The sequence below is a fragment of the Grus americana genome, chromosome 10, assembly GCF_028858705.1.
Source record: "Grus americana isolate bGruAme1 chromosome 10, bGruAme1.mat, whole genome shotgun sequence".
Lineage (NCBI taxonomy): Eukaryota > Metazoa > Chordata > Aves > Gruiformes > Gruidae > Grus > Grus americana.
In genome coordinates, this window is record NC_072861.1 from 11,879,374 (window position 1) to 11,897,391 (window position 18,018).

At 37.9% G+C, this 18,018-nt stretch overlaps 1 protein-coding gene across 2 annotated transcripts in view; it reads left to right on the plus strand.

Annotated features, from left to right (window-relative positions):
* The window catches only part of SEMA6D (semaphorin 6D), a 225,181-nt gene that overhangs the window by 13,883 nt on the left and 193,280 nt on the right, over positions 1-18,018 (plus strand). Inside the window, exon 1 of one of the 2 annotated variants that reach the window (XM_054837324.1) lies at positions 9,024-9,066. The exons of the other annotated variant lie outside the window; for it this stretch is intronic. The gene's annotated coding sequence lies outside the window, so the exon portion shown is untranslated. Of the gene's footprint in view, positions 1-9,023; positions 9,067-18,018 lie in introns of those variants that run through there. 2 annotated transcript variants of the gene reach the window in all.

Consider the following 18,018-nt stretch of genomic DNA (forward strand, 5'->3'; position numbering starts at 1 on the left):
TTTCATCTTAGGTGCTGCTGCAATATAAACACAATAACAATAATCAGCTTAGTTAAGTTCAAGCAGGTGGTCTAAAGGGAAAAGTGCATTTTTCCCTCCATCTTCAGCAGTGGAACATGTGATTATGTAGACAATAATTAGGGAAATTGCTTAGAAGCATTTTGAAATCTTATGTTCTAGGTAACCAGGGTTGGTTTATTTTTTTGGATATTCTTTTAACCTATTGATTTTATGACATGACGAACTTCAATTTTCTTATTTGCTTTGTAAAGGAGAGTGGTGTATCGTGGTAAAATGGTGGGTGAATTTCCTTTCCTAGCTAGTTGATGACCTTGCAGTCATTCAAGTTTTGTTGTTGAAAACAAATTCTATTTTTTTCCTTTCCCATACACAGTATTGATTTTTCTCTTCTTGCCTTTGAAACATGGTACCTTTGCAAGTAAAGAGACTCTATGACCACTTCCTTCCGTGGCTTGGAAACTGGTAGTAGCACCAGAGCTGAGCTGGTGGCTCTCAGCGGCTGCTTCATGTTCTCCCGTGGGTGGGCTGGCTGTGCAGAGCCGATGGGGTGCTGGGGGTTAATCAGACACATAACATCTTTGTGGGTAAGACTGAGGGCTAGGTCCAAAATAACTTTTAACCACTGCACGTTTCCCAGTAACTTGGCATTTGCCCTTCCATTGCAGACACGTTCAGTTTTCCTCAGGTTGCTAAATGTCTAAATTAGCTTGTTTCTTTGAAATAAATTACTTGCTTAACTGGCTACTTGTAGTAGTGAATGTATATGCCAAGTTCTTAAAGTGGTATTGATACTATACCAAATATTTTTATACCTGGAAATAACTGTAAAACCAAAAAAGGAAAACGGAGCTGTACAACTTCTTGTGGGGATTCAGGGATTGAATGAGTTGGTTTTGAGTGTTTCATTATAGGGCTTAATTAACTGCTTGCCAAACTTAGACTAATGTCAATTGTTCATAAACAATTCAAAGTACAATTTATTGTACTGCCTTGGAGAAAATTCATGTGACCAAGAAAGTGTCTGAGGTAAGCAATCATTTCTGTTGTCATTTAAAAATATTTTCCTTTCTGCAGAATTCCTTTGGGTGTTTTCTATGACTGGTATAGAACCATGATAGCTTTAATCTTGTCAAAAGGTATTGTTATTAAGAACATTTATGGCAAAATGCTATAATATATGTCTACAGAAGTAAATGTGTGAGAGGGGCACATTTTTAAGACTTTGAAATAAAGCCATAGGAGCTATGGCTAACTGGAGATTTTCAAAAAGCCCTTTTCTGTGTGGGTTTGATTTTTGTATTTGTTAGGGTTTTTTGTTGTGTGTTGGGGTTGGGGTTTTTTGTTTGGTTGTTTGGGGGTTTTTTAGCAATGGCTTAAACCTAGCTTAGAAAATGACACAGAAATCCCTTCACCTACAGATCAAAAAAAAATGAGAGGCGTGAGATGCTGTGGTAGAAAGCTCTGCTACAATTGACTGGATGAGTGTTCTGGGGCAGGGAATGGAGGAAGGAATTGGGAAGAGAAGGCAGCCTAAAAGGCTATTGCACAATCTCCATTGAAGCTGGTCTTTCCTGCATATGGCTAAACATTCCTTTTATTACCTTATGTGTTCCGAAGAAAGCTTGTGCAATTTGCATTTCTTGAATACTTGTTCTTCCTACATACAGATAATTTGTCTCCACGTTATGCGGCTTTGTTTGGGACAACACTTAGAAGACTGTTCAAATCTGAATATTAAACTCCCCACAAAATAAGTTTCAAAGTAGGAACCCAGGAAGAATGAATAGTATGTTACAAAAAGCCCCTTCCTATGCCTGAGGTCTCTATAGATGGCAACAAGATTATTTACTATGATATTATGAGCTAATTGATTGATTTCATCTGGCTGAGATGAAAGCACATTTAGGACAGTGCATCTTCAGACTTTTTGTCATGACCTTGTTTTTGATTCTTCTTTATGGATTGTCTAGATAGAGGTGTCAACATGGTGTTATATTGCAGAGAGCACCAATATTTAAGAAATGCAGGGGGAAAAAAATCTTTTTTCCTCATGCTGCGCCACAAATAAATTGCAAGCGGAATGAGCAAGAGACTGATTCCCCTTGAATTGTGGTTGAAGGTGGGCATTCCATCTTTCTGTCTCATGTAAATCCAATTTGGGTTTTTTTGAAAGTGAGATGCTATTTACCCTCATAAAAATCTGTACTAGCTTTCCTCATTGCAATAGGTTTTGCTTATAATAATGCACATCATACTGTATATTTTGCCACAGATTGATCTGCTGGGAACGGAGTGGGAACATACATTAGTGAGACAATGTAAAGATTTCACACTTCCGCCGCTTCTGTAGTGCTTGTGTTCGAGATAAATGACAGACTCCAGGACACCAATTCTGCTCCTCATTTGCACTTTCTCTAGGCACCAGGGAAAAGATTCGGAAGCCTAAACATAAATGCCTAATGCCATTTTAGATGCTTTGGGCACCCGAGACATCTGTCAGGGCTAGCAGGTGTGACAGACAACTTAATGCCTTCTTTAGCAGCAGTTGAAAGCCATGGTGGGATGCCCTCAGGCATCTGAAATAGCACTAGATGCCTGTGTTTAGGTACCTGCATTTCCTTAATGCTCTGTTGTAAAATCAAGTCAGTCAGGTAAAGATGATTTAAACAATTGCATAGGTATGTTTGTATTTAAGAAATTTCTTGGGATAATTTCGTAGTGGAAGTTAGTGATAAAAATTAGACTTAAGCTAAGTTTCCTTTTGTTTCAGTTTAAATTGCTTTAAAAATGGCTTGTCCTACAACCTCTAGGCAAATTTGCAGTTGTGCAACAAGTGAGGGCTTTGTTTTTTTAAATGATCAGTTAGAAAGCTCTAGATAATCACTCATATTAAAGTTGGTATATATCGAACTACTAAAGTTGCTGCTTGTAAGCTAGCTAGTGTCAAATTCACATCACTAGATTCAGGGAGATTTCCAGCAGTTTGGCTAGAAAATGATGGTTTTATCTGACTGGTGCCACTGTAGAGATAAGACTGTCATTTGTCCAGTGTGACGTTGTGACCGGGCAGAGCTGTTGACCAGGGTTACGTGTGGCAGCGATGCTATAGCACCAGCAGTGTCTTGCTTTGCTGTTAAGCGTGCCTTCACGTACCCAGACTGGCCCCTGCATGCTGCTGTGACCCTTCAGCTTTTACCGCAGACAAAAATGCAGGGATTGGGAGAACTGAGATTTGAGTTCTCTCTTGCAGCAGATGAGAAATAAGGAACCTGCCTCTCACCTCAAAGACTGTGCCTTGGACATGCCGTTAGTTTAGAAGCAACGGCAGCATTGCTTACAATGAGGCATTCAGTAGCCAGGTACTAAAGATATTTAAACAGATTCAATACATTCTAAATAACAGTCTTCTGGAAGTGGTAGTTACCCATTGAGCTCTATGATCAAAAAGAATTTTGAGTATTCCACTATTATATTATGTATTTACGTTCTCCGTAGTCAATGTATAGTTAAACAATAAGGCACAACAGGCTTTAATCCCTTTGAAATATAGTCCTGATGTCAGCGGCGTTGTTGGGAATGAGCTGCAGGGTGTGTTACTTTAACTACCTGAGTGGTACAGTGATCTCTTATGAATTCTCATTGCTATTATGAAATGGTAATATAAATAATTAAATAATAAAATCTTCAAGGAGTTGCTCTTCAATTTACAGAGATCTTAACAGAAGTTTGGCATCACTGATAGCTAGTAAGGAAAATTATATTTACGTGCTGCATTCTGAAGATGTTTGCTTCATACATATCAAGTCTAGCATGTGACATGGTCATAGCTACCAGAACTATCAAAACTTCAAAGTATATACACAACTGCAGCCAGTAGTCAAAGTAACTTTTTCTGTACATGCTATACATAAAACATTCTAAGTAAAGCCAAAAATAATATTATTTTTTTTTTAGAAAGATGGAAAACAAATTACATGAATGATCTTATTTTTTTAATAGCACTTGACATTTTCCAGTATGGAACATCTAGTTAAACAGTACATTGTTTGCTCCTCCTGTACTTTGTAATAAAAGTAGGAGCAGACTTCTTGTTTCTTTTTTTGTCTAATATGCAATCACAGTTAGTACAAGATGTTTTTATTTTAAAATATGGAAGTGTATGTATTCATAGGTTTTAACATCTGTTCTTTTCCAATTGTTTTCTTACCAGCTATTCTTAAATATTTCAGAGAAAACCCAAGGGCTTATTAAAATTTTAGTAAGAAATCTTATTTTTTTCAGGGCACACAAGATATTACCTCTAAAGAAATATTAGTGAATTACTTCTTTCCCTTGACTGTAATGATTTTATAATTATACTTTGTCATAAAGGAAATCCATACAGGTTCATTGTTTTTTTCTCTTTTCTGGGTGAAAGCTAGTCTTACTCTGGAATGTAGACAGATGGGAATAAGCATTGTAAGCATCAGTTACGATTATTTCTCTGCGAAAATTAGGGTTTTTTTAATCTTGATTTTATTTTGGGGATGAAAAAAGTCCATACGCATCCCACTGTGTTTTGGTCACTCTCTGTATAACGATAAACTGGAAAACAAGGACGCAGAGTACTTTCATAGGCTGGAAGTGATGACTGCAAAATTGACGTGGAAGAATAATGCTGTATTACGAGCTTTCACAATTAAGAAACAGGCAAGAATGTATTCATTTGTTATACGTTTGTTTTCTTATGGGGTAATATCTTGCCAGATATGTACTTGGGATGAGGCTTTTCTGTTAGGAGCACTGGGATCTTATTGTCATTTTTATTGTGGGGTTGAGCTGTTTCAAATAGTTCTTTTGATTGGTAATTTGCACGTGAATATAAAATATAGATGAAACTTTTGGTTTTTTCCATATAGTGTTGTTTCTGACATTTTAGCTTTTAGTGTTAAAAATCTCATTTTTGTCTTAGGATCGAGTTGCCTGTGTTTTGTGGTAGGCAAAGGAGGCTGGGGAAGGGGGTCCCCTTGTGGAACTGACTGGATAACATCTGTTACCAGCTGCGTGCGATCCTATGAATTCAGTTATTTCTCGTCCTGCTTTTGTACTCTAGGGCTCCAGCATTTCATAAACATGATTTAAACGAATAAAAGCAAAGTAGCCTGAAATACTGTGACTCTCATAAGTGTGAAGAATCCAAGATAGAAATATTAAATATAATGGCAAAGAGAAATGTCTAAAAATGTGCATTGCTAATCCGAAATAATTAAAATAGAACTACAAGTATGCCTTACCCTTGTCAGTAAGCAGCTGACTGAAGTCTAAGGATTTATGTCATCCTTAAATTTATTTATTTAAGCTCCGCTAGACATCCAATACTGTCTTGCTATTTATTTATTTAAACATCTAATCCTCTCAGAGTCCTACTAAACTCTTGGCTGCAAGTTTCTCCAGTAGCAAACTCCCCAAGTCAGTCATGCACTGTGCAAAATACTATCTTCCCTCAATTTTGCATTTTTGCCTTCCAATTTTCTGATATCTCTTCTTTACTCTGTGAGAAATGTCTGACTTAGCTTCTCTGCACAATTTATTGTTCTGCTTAGCTTTATTATATCAGATCTTGTGTATTCATCTCTTATGGAAACTACATATTCCTAGTCTTTAAAGCCTTCTTCCATGCCTCTAGTCATTTTCATTGCCCATCCCTGGACCTTCTCACTGTTTTCTAGTGTTGACTTGTATAATTGCATTATTATATTTTCATTGTTTATTCTATTTCTCTATGTACTAGTACTTTTTCCCCTGCATGTTTGCAGTTCAGATTGAAGCTAATGTGTAAGCAAGCCTATGCGGGAGATAATTCTAGCAAATGGCACTGAACCTCCTTTAAAAATTGGTTTTAAAAAACATCCGTAGCAAGCTCTGATGCCTTTCAGATCTTCCTTGCTCCGTCTTCCTTCTGACTTCAGCCAGGACGCAAAAGCATTACCCTCCAGTGCAAGAGCGGGGAGCTGACTCCTGACTCCTGGCCCCTGGGAGCGTTGCTGGCAAGTTCCCCCCGGTGCAGCATGGCAGCTGTAAGTAAACTGGTGCACTGCCTAGGAGCTGTCAAGAGGAATCTTTCTAATCTGGCTTCTCTGCTGCTTCCTGCTCATAAACCCATTGTGAGCTACCTCAAGGACTTGAAAGTATGGAAAACTGGCACAGGCCAAAAAAAAAAAAAAAAAAATAGTTTTTTCCTTGTTCGTATCTCTCTGCACTGGCTTAACTGCAGAGGTCGTGCAAGAGGAGAGCTGAATAACCCTGTTGACAACAGCTAGTTGTTAAAGCTTGCTTATATTGTCCAGCTGCAGCTAAAGAGCAGTCCACATTGTTCCTTCTGGAGTGCCTTGCCTTGTGTTTGAGCTTATTAATTGGCTATGCTACTTGGTGTTACAATTTACCATGTCTTCTATAGAGCCAGGGCAATTTGTTATGTCACTCTGCCTTCACCTCTTTTTGCTTTGGTAACCACACTCTGGGATACTTAGGAAGGGAAAGACCTAGTAGCACATGTACTGAGGGTCCGGATAGTAAACCAGAAAACTAGTTAGATCATTAAAACTGGTGATCATTAAAATCTGCGTGCTTTCCCCCACTGACTCAATTCACTGGTGGTTTTTTTTGGATTTTGTTTTGGTTTTCCTTCACTCTTTCCAGAACAGCAACATAACATCGGTTGGTCCTGATCCTTTGGTGTAGTTTAGACCTTTCAAATCCTCTCTGAGCTGCGTAAGGAGCAGAATTAATGCTTCTAAAACTTAAAATTCTTTGTGTCTCAGGATGAGAGAAGCCAGATAAGTGGCAGAATTTTATTATAGTGTCTGAGACCTGATTAAAGCCAGCCAAATCTGTGGCTGCAGAAACTCTTTGAGGGTAAGCAGTCAAATTAGTTTTATATGAACCTAAACCCATTTCAGTAAAGCGGAAGTGCTTTTTTGGTTTTTTTTTTTTGTAGCAATTGTGTGTAAAGTGAGTTCAAAATAATTACAAAAAATGGCCACTGTAGCATATATACTGATGCATGTCACATTAACCCTTTAAACCAGTTGAGGGCTATTAAAATTGTTCTCCACTTTCCAAATCTCATATATATTATTCAGGGAGGAAAAAAATGTAAAGGGCAGAAATTTATTAACTATAATTAGCCATAGCTTGCAGTGCTAGCTATTTGCTTTCTTTGAACAAGCCCTAATTCATTTACCCCACACATGACGATATTACAGATGCTGAAGAAACTTATGAGGAACTTGCATATTACTGAGTGCTTGAGTAGAGAGAGGGTTTGAAGCATTTAAAAGAGGAAATGTAAGAGGAGAAAGAAATTCCTGAGGATTTTTACAAATACGTGGGTACAAGCATCCTACACAATTCATCCTGTAGTGTTCTGATGTTGTTTAACTATAGAATGAATAACTTGGCACTCTTCCCAAGAGACATGAGAGTCTGTAAGAAATAATTCTTCTTATGGCATGACGCTGCCCTTTCTAAAATTGATTTTAAGATGCAAGATGCTATACTATACTATATTCCTGCTGTAATGTAAAAATATTAACTGTTGCATCTTCATATTTTGGCAGACGTACTGTTATTCAGCCGTTTCTTTGTATTCAGTATGTGTGCAGCTGTATACACAAACAAGAAAAATCTGATTACTGATTGTGAATAATATGCTACAGGCTTTCTTTTGAGTTTATCATTGCAATATTTATCGAAGTAGGGGACATATAAAAGTGCTGTCAGCCTTTGAGTATAAATCTTCCATACTATGAGTGAGTCTGAACTGTGTTTTATTTTGTACATGTATGTATACCTAGTACCAGGCTCATGGAGAAAAGGATGAAGGTCTTATTTTAAGCACAGAATAAACTCATGCTTCTTCCATATGGCAAGAATGGATGTTATGGGAGAAAAAGGAGCCATATTTGGAGTAGGAGAATAAATATTCTATTCTGCTAACTTAGTGCGCAGAACTGACATTTCTCATGACTACTTGACTCACCACACAAATGGTTTATGTGGTCTACAGGGCCTGCGTAACACATACACTCTGGTAACTGAGGGTGAAAATTCAATGATCAACAGACAACACCAAGGACTGCTTAGAAACGTCACTTTTGCATATGCAGGTCTTGCATTTTTATCAAACTTCCATAGTACTTTTTGATCTGCTAAAGAATTTAGATCCTAGACTAAAATATGGAAATTGTAGTCATGCACTTTGCATGCAATCAATAGGTGCTTTTCAACATTTCCTCTATTGCTGAAAGCAAGTGTGCAGTGTAACACAGTTCTAACCTCTCTGCTTGGAGATTACATTTTGTACAAGCTAGTAAGGAAGCACAGTCATAGAGGAAGGGAGCTGAATACAAAGAGGTTACAGGTGTATTATAAGGTCAGTGGTTATCTGTGCAAAGCACTGTATAGCATCTAGACTATTGCACACTTCGTGTCCTCCTTCAGGAGGAAATTATACGGTAAACATTTAGGTAATGTCTGAAGACAGCAGATCAAAGTCATTATTGACGTAAGCAGATACAATCCCACTGACACATCCATTGTGATCTGTAGTTCTGAGGCTCGGTATAAACTCTAAAAGGAGCTAACAAAGCCGGATGAGCAGAAAGCAGGATGGCATGTGAAATTGATTTTTGACAAGTGAAAAACTGCTCATACTGGAAGAACTTCGTGTACACATTGCTGCTTTCTCTTCACCCTCACGTACAGCAATGCTCCACCATCAGCTTGCTTTCAGGTGATAAATCATTTTGAGGTCTCATCTACTTACTGACTTCTGGTGTATGTGGAATAAGGTAGCAGAATCTATCCCTGGTAAACCTAATTATATCTCTCTGACTGTGAGAAATCATCTCTTTGTCTCAGAAAAGATTGCCTGTATCTAAGACAACCCTGTGAAGCTACAGAAAACCCGTGAGGGAGGGAAGAAAGAAGCTTGCATGCAGAAGCATAACGCTGCCATTTTAAGGAATTTGCCCATCCACTTAAGAAGGAAGGAGATGGGTACTGGTAAGTCTCAATGTTTGTGTCTCCTCCTTGCTCTCACAGTAACTTGGAAATATCCAGATATTGTCAGAAGTCTGTGACCAAATGTGCCTATTCCAAGGAAAGGTTCAGCAAATACGAATTTCGGGAAACTTTAGGTCTTCATTAAAAAAATACTTCACATGCCATAAATCACTTTAATTGTATTTGCTAAATAAATTCTATGCTATTCTATAGCATGTAATATAAAAATCAGAGCTGAGATCTTATCTTTAAGGAGAATGACAAAACTGACTTCAGTTGGGTCTTTTTTCACTCTGAATCTCTAGGGTATTAGAGAGGGAGAAAAATAGCTTCTAGGGAAGAAAAGCCCATACCCAAAGGCAGTACTGAATTTGGAGCTGGTGGTGATCCAGTCTTAGTGTTTTAACAATTGCTAGAGTTCTCTGATACTTTTTCTTCTGTGTTTTCTAGTGATATTTTTTCTTTTTCTAATTTGCCTTTGGCACTGTCAGTGCATTGTATCAAGTGTAGTCTGATGGAATTGTGTAACTTGCATGTTTGTTTATTGACTCAAATTAAAGTTGAGTGAAAATACAACTGCACAGATTAAAACATAGTATCTTAAATTATTAAAATGGAAGTTGGTTTTTTTTTTTTTAATCAAGAGGTAGCTTTGACTTATGCCTCTTCCCTATCTGTCAGTTGTCCTCATGCTCCCACTGTCAGTCATCACATGCATGATCTTTGGTCTACTATTGTGGAAGCAAATTATTACATTCTAGGGATAAAATGAACTGGTTAATATTGTCAAAACACTTTTTCAATTTCTCACATTATGTGCAAATTAAAAGAAATATTTTGCTGAGCACAGCTACTAATAGGAGCTATATTAATAATGAAAGATAATTTAACAGCATGACTGCGCAAGCAGAACAAGCCTTTGAGAAGGTCCGAACTTATGACTGTGACTGAATAAACCCATTAGTTCCTTACACATTTCTGTTCTCATTCCAGGCAATCAAAATGAAAATATGCAACCCTTTATTATGGGCAAGGAAGATGTGCTGTATTCAGAATATCACAGTACATACGTGGTTGCCTATAAAAAATCATGCAAACTGGGAACACCATATTTTTAGATCAAAAAAAAAAAAGCATGTATTCTGTGCTGGATGGTTTGCTTACAGAGCTCCCCTTCCTGATCATGTTTCAGGTGCATCATGCTGAAAATGTTTAACAAATCAGAGTAAATAATTAAAGATGAAGAAAAACATACCATCTTGCTGATTCTGATGCTCAATGGGGAAATGAATAAAACTACCGAAACATTACAGCTTTAGTTGATGAAACTACTCTTGCATTTTTTAAACGTGCTGGTATAACAATGGAGGAGTAGCTCAAATATACAAATATATGCTTGAGAGGTGCTGCTGTGATATATTCATATGCCACTTTTAAAGAAAAGTCTTTGTAGAGAAGTTCTGTCATTAGGCGATAGACCAGCAAGGGTAGATCTTGCTTAAAACCAAAAGAAGCGATGAATTGTTGGGGGCTGGATTTACCATGAACAAGTAAGGGTAGATAAAGGGACCTGTAGCTGGTTCCCTCATTCTTAGTTGTCTATTTCTGACCTGCTTTAACTGAACCAAGGTCCTAAATGACTTAAAACCACTGCATAGTTGGGGGCTGTGATGCTATTCTCTCTCCCAGCTATTTTCTCATAGTGTAACAAGGGGGAGAAGTCTAGCACAGCTCTTCCTTATTGCCGCTTATAGCAATTTTACAAATGAATGGGAAGTCCTCCCTTGAGCTCCCCTGCCACACCAATACTGAAATATCTGATAAAAGTAGTTGCCTGAATACTTGGTAGACATGAATAAATTTGATATGATGGGGAAAGAAAATAGAGAACAAGAAAGATTATTTTAAGGGGAGGAATGAGGTATAGGGGAGCAAAGGAGTCATAAGGAAAAGAGTAAAAAAAGTTTACAACTGAGGAAGAGAAGATAAGGTTATAATGGGGGCAGATGTACTTTTTAAAGAGATAGGAAGAATCCCACAGTGAAACTTGTAAAGTGAAGGAAGGAAAGAAAAAAGAGAAATTGAAAGAGGATGATCATTTAAGCCTCAAACTAATAACTTCTCAACCTCTCCCTCTAAAGCTTCCTTTTAATGTCAAGGAAATTAGAGAATACATCGAAAAGACTTGCTGTGAAAGTGGCTGACAGCAATCAGGAAATTCAGAGTTAATGCTGGCACTATCTCTACTAGCTATTGTACTGCTTTTTTACTGGGGTGGCTTACACTTGTTGTCCTAATCTTTAATACAAGATGTATTGTGCTTCCTATCAGACGCAGGACACAGTACTCAAATTGGTACACCAATTACTTCTCTTATCATTCCCCGTTTAGACTTTGCTTCAGGTACTTTTTAAATAAGAAATTCTGAAATCTTGAAATTAAACCTCTAGTTATTAGACATGATCCTTCAGACCTTGCGTAGGGAGTAACTCCTTTTCATTCTGTGTTTGATAGACACTTCCCCGCATATATAATAGAATGGCCCTGAATGAATTCATATATGCTTTCACCTCGGGGAGAACAACAAGGTTAGGTAGATGACTCTGAGTATGATCCTTTGTCTATTGACATTATTTTTAAACTTTTCTTCCTCCGGCTGTGGCAACGTGTACTAAATAAATGATAAGCATCATAGCTAACAAAGCGCGTGCTAACCATTCGAGCTACAGAGGGTACTTCCCAGGTAGTTGAGAGGGGGGTGTGTGTGTGTGAATTATTTATTTGGGGGAGGGGGCAGGCAGTTGATGCTTTTATCCTGTTGCCAGTTTTCTCAAACAACTGGTATTCAGGTATTCAGCAGTAGAGATGGATAGTATCTAGCAGTATCGTTAACTCAAGCTTATTTAAAAAGAAAAAAAAATTAAAAATCACTACAGTTCAGTATTACAGTGTGTCTGAACCATCAAGCTAAGTATCTTGATCCAAAAATGGGAGAAACTGCTGTTTTTCCAAGCAGCTGTATTGCTGATCCCTTAAGTCCTGTCACAGCAATGTGTCCTGGTAAGATTGGTAATGATAAAAGTGCTAATTTCTTCTCTGAGCAAACAGATATACTAACTGATGAAATACTCAGTAAGACTCTTTCACAGGCCAATTTTGTTGCTTGCTTCCAATAAACAGAAAATAAATAGTCAGGGACATAACCACATATAGCAAACCACTTTTGTTAAAGAAATAAAGTGGCTCAATTCCAGCTTAAACTGTAAAGAGAATATTATCTGTATGCAGGATGTGAGCGTCCTTATTTTTTTATGGGTGCCAAAGCAATTAGTGTAATTTGTTCGCTTGCCGCTTTCAGAGGGAAAGTAGAAGTTTCAGATGAAAGGACGATAGCTGTGTTGTCCTCGTTCTGAAGTTGCTCCATTAAACTGAGAGAAAGCCTGTCAGGAGGGTCACTCGGAGAAAGGAAGCACGTTGACCAGTTCAATCTTATGCTACTGGGAGAGCCAGATACGAAGATGGAGCTCTTTGTCATGCCTGAAATGACTCGGTCCAAGAGGATTGATTATTCCACAGGCTATGCCTTCCATGTTTTATGTTTTCTGCTGTAAATATTTATTACTCTCATATTTTGTTTGTTGTTTCTAAACATAATGAGTTTTTGTAGCGTAAGCAACCTCCCTGCTCTGCCAGCCCAAAAAGAGACAGTGAGTGCAAGGGAAGTGGCAGGAGAAACCCAGCATGCCTATGATGTGACACTTTGTCTAATACATTGCCATGTTATTCCTGCAGAAGTTTGCTAATTAGTCATTAAACTACAGTTATCCCTACAATCTTGTCCAAAATGTCACATGAATAACATTCATTCAGAACAAACAGACAAAGACGATTTTTTTCAAGCTGTCCGCATAATGTTGCATTATTTTATATGGTCCCTTTCAATCTCTGTGCATAGTACGTGCTGTTTTTAGCAAGTGGCATGAACTAGATTTTAAGTGGGGGAAAGAGTCCTAGGACTTAAGTGCTAGAATGACAGACCCGTGTGTGGCCACAGTTGCTATGTAACTTCGTATCCTTCAAGCGCTGATATATTTTACAGTCCTTGCTAGACTGGGTGCAAGATTTGGATGGGGAAGTCACTGCGAAAATACTCTGGGTCAAAAACTCTACCCTGGGTATGCATAGGTTAGAAAGAGATGGCATACGTTTTGCACTGTCTTCTGCTGTACCTTTAAAAAATGTTATTAAAATATTTTATACAGCACTGTAAACAAGTACTGCTTAGGAGGAAAGGGGACATATGTACCAGCCTCGTGACCTAGCTGCAGAGAGACTCAGGCTGTGTAGAGATTCAGTAGCAGATGCATGGTGCTACACTTAATGGAATTTCTCTTTCTGTTTTTAGTGCTATTTTTAACTGAATTAATAGCCAGTTAACTTGCTGCAAGCTACATTTGTAGTCTGCCCTGGGGGACAGACATTTGGAGAGCGCCCAGCATAACCTTTAGAGAGCTGTTAACTATTCTTAATTATTTGGCTGTTACTTAAAAATGTAAGACTTGCTAGACCACTGAAAACCAGCGGGCACCTCTATCTGACTGGGCGTGCAGTGGCCAGCCAGGAGGTGGTTCTCTCCGCAGACAGGTGACCAAGCCTCTGTCAGTGTGAACCAGCTCCAGCTTCACGGCCATTGTCAAAGAACTTCCCCGGTCATCTCAAGAAAGTCTTACATTTGTCACAGCTTTGTGTACCTCTTTTTCTGTGAGAAATTACGTTTGAAGTTCCTGTCTCCCAGTGTGAAGTTCAGCTGTTCCCTCAGTTGTGCCTTTACAGCGCTTGGCTGGGTGGCTACATTTTATGGGTTGAGAATGGAATAACTGCTCGTGTCTGGTTTTTGTTGGTTTTTTAAAACAAAAAAACCCCACACTACCAAAAACCAAACAAACAAAACCCAAAACCAGAAAAAACAACCCACCTCAAAAAATCCAAGCCATCCCCCTCGACTCTCATCAGCTGAGGTAGTTTTTAAGGGGGGTTCTGTATTGTATAGCAGCAAGCAAGTAGTTATTGTCTGCATATCCATTTTTTGTTTTTCAAAAAAGAATGTTGTAAAATGTTAAATGGTGCAGCGAAGAAGCATAGACCTATTTGAGGAGTGGAGAAAATACCTGCACTGAGAGATTTGATGAGCCAAGCCAGCACACTTCATCAAAAGTTCATTAGGAGATAACTTAAGATGTCTAAATTTGTTGTAGGCAGGAAAACAACACACAGAAAGCGTACCTTAATTCAATGAAGAAGCACAAAAAAAAGTTGACATCTGAAAGAGGACTTTTGTGTGTGTTTGGTTGGTGGCTTGTTTGGTTTTTTTAAATAGTGGATCTCGATAACTATTGAAACAAAATATTGACTGATGCAGTAAATTTTGTAGGTTCTGATGATGTTGATTTGGAAGCATATGCTTGAGAAAGTAATTGAAAATAGTGAAGGGATGTTATAATTAAAAAGAAAATCCTAGGCTTAGGTACACTACCTAAGGATTACTTTGTCATGGCCTTGTAGATCACAGTAGAAGAGCCATTATGTTACTCAAAATAAGACCTAGTTTAATTGAAAAGCAGCTATTTTGTTTATTAGACTCATAATTTAATTAAAGGAAGGTCAGATTTAAATAGCTAGTGGTCTTTCTGAGTGTAGACTTTTGTGAGATGAGTAGTAGTACCTCTTAAATGAAAATGAGTCATGAGAATGTGGAAGTCCTAAAATATGGGAAGACCTAAGTGGAATGACTATATAAACTATTTAATGTTCTCTTGGCCTTAGTTATTGAGCAATTGAGAAACATGTCGATAGCAGCCAGAAACTCTTACAGGAGAACCGATGTGATTGAGAAATTGAGACAGATCATCCTAGGGGCAAAGATGGAAAAATCAGCCACTGTTGAGAAGACGTGGGCATGATCAGGTTTATATGGGGAATGTTAATGTGAATGAAATTTTCTTTTTTACAGTAATATTTTGAAGATGATTCCACAAAACTTGGAGGAGTAAGAAACATATTTTTTTCTCTTCTCAGTCTTTTGTCAAGAGGAAACAGGATATTCGTGTCTTAAGTTTATCTGAGCAGCTGTCAAACAATTAAAATTCACAGACAATCTACAGACAAAAGCATTTTAATTGACTCCACGTTGCTGAGTTTGCAATGTAGTGATGTAGTTAGTGCAGTCAATGTTGACAACGTGCTTGGGCAGACAGTAGCTTGCCAGTTCTCTGCTTTCTTGCCTTGTGCTTTTTAGCAGTATCTCGTGGGTACAGCTATGTCAATAATGCCCACGTTTCATCTCCTGAAACAGCTGTTAGTTGCCGATATGCTCATTGTGAATCGCTGGAGATGTTAATGTTACTGTCAGCTGGTGGTCTCTTGCACACCGTGTCTTTCATCCAATGGTGGTGCCATGCTGGACAAATGCTCTCTTGCCTGCCCTTCCCTTCCAGGAAAGCTTTGGTCCAGCAATTCTGCTCATAAAAAGAACTTCGGTAGCTGAATTACATTTTGAGAGAGTCTCTCTGCTAATAGTATTTGTCTGAGAAAATTGAAACTGAAATTTTGTTTTCAAACCTAGCTTGTTCTTTCATTTTTGTTTGACCGATATTCAGGTGAGATAGTGGCCTCTTCATTTGATTTGACCTAAAGAAAAACATTGAGGGCAGCTGTAACTCACATTTTAAGACAAGTTGGATTCTAAAAACTTCTTATGTGAATGATTGACTGTTGTGGTAGGCAGGATCTTTATAGAGATTTTGAGATCTGCTATTGTGGAAAAATTCTGCATTTAATATGTAGTAGTATATGATGAAGTCAATATTTCTTGGTGCTCTCTATGCTAAATGTGGTGTCTGGTAGATAGACATTAGGCCGTATGATTTGCTCTTTTGAAGTTTCAGCATCACCTTCAACAAGAGCAAGATTAGGTCCTTTGTGCATAAGCATTTCACTATTTATCAAAAGGCTTGAGTAGTCATTTGGGCATCTGGCTTCAGCAAGTGGTTATGGAACGAGAGGCTTGCAATGTATTTCCAATATGTCTTTCCAAGGCAGAGTCAATTTGTCGTTAAATGACGTATTATGCTCTTTACACAATTACTTCTGGGCCTCAACCAACAGCCATTAAGTATGTGCAAAAGCTCCCATTGACTTTAATTAGGGCTGGCTTAGTTGCACACTGAAGAAGACTTAATTGCTGTCTGAAGCTAAGACATAACAGTGAGAGGTACTTTATAACTACCAGAGATAAACAGATACTATTAGAATGACTTTATCTGTATGTAAGTAGGAAGTACAATTGTCTGTATAATTCTTCATACTATTTCTATTACCTATTATTTAATAATAAATAAAATAAACTTGCATTTAAACTGTTGAGCAACTACACCATGACTGTACTTTAGTACAACATGAGCAATGCTGTCGTATTACCTGATTTTAATTTTTAGAGATGGAACCCAAAGGCTTTTTTCTTTTTTTTCTTTTGTTTTCGACTGTCTTTGTGTTAAATTTTTTTAAAAAGTAAAATGTATGTAGCTCCAGATACTCCTAAACGTGAACTTTTCATTACTTGCATTATTGCTTTTAATGACACTTTTTTTTTATTAGAAATGTTAAAGAATGGCAATAATTTGCAGTGAAATGGAAGAGACTGGTAATTCAGAGGAGTTCTCCGAGTACTCTGAACTAGGTTTGAGATATACCTTTTGGATACCATAAGGCCTTCCTCAATTAAATTTTATGAGGATGAGGAGACTTTTTCCACAGTATATGACAGTTGAACAGACTGTGGGGTCTTACGCATGTTAAATTCCTGATAACATTAATCAGAATTACATGTGCACGTTCTGAAATGAATAAACCAACTGATATTGCCTCAGATAGCTTTAGATTATTTCCACATTTTATACTCTCACAGAAATGCCTCAAACTTCTGTAAACAGAACCTGTTTCTCCAAAGTTTGCATTCATGTGGAATTGGATGCAACCAAGAAAGGAAAACTAGGTAGTGAATGCAAAGAATAGAGTAGCATGACCAAAGGAAAAAAGCAAGAAAAATTATTTTTGCTGCAGACTTATTAATGACTAAGCTCAGAGAGGGCATAAATCCACCAGTAAGAGAAATGGTGCAAAATGGGATTTTAAGCCCAAATTTTTAGATTAGTGGATGAGAAACTGGATGTGGGATTAAACTTGTATGTGACTTGATTTAGAGTTTTTGGTTGGTAATAATAGTTAGACTTTTGTCACTTGAGTCAAGAGGAGGATAGATATTTTTTTTCCCCTCTTGTTGGTTGAAAGGATCCAGAGCAGGGTATTTTATTTGTGACTTGTTGGGACAGGTATGGTAACCTCACCTCCAAGTGCCAAGAGGTATTCAGAGACCTATTCAACTCTTCAGAGGCCAGATATGGAAGAAGAGCGAGCTCCAAAGGTTGAACCGTAAGGTTCTTGTGAACAACACGCTGAAGAGAATTAGAGATGTAAAGAGATAATCAGGAGAAAACAGGGCCAAGGGAGGGAAGGATATTGAACAGTGTATGATCTGTGCTTTCAAGCCAGGTCTGAGCGTGAAACAGGAGGCTGGAATATTGACTGCTACTGAGCTTTTTGCTAGGAACTGTGTTATACTTCCAGGAAGAGCTGAGTGTATTAGAAGACAAAAGAGCAGGACAGGTGTGACCTATTGGGGAAGACGGTATGAGGAGGGCTGTGAGATTGAGGAGGAAGAGTTACTGGAGCGAAAGGGGGATAAAGTATGAAGAGTGAAAAACTTATGCCTTGTTGATAGGGAAGAGGTAGAAAGCAACAAAGGAAAATCAGCTTATATTTTGCATATACTCTCTGAAGAAATCATTAGATGCACAGCTAAAAGAAGGGAAAAAAGGTTACAAAAGCGAGAAGAAA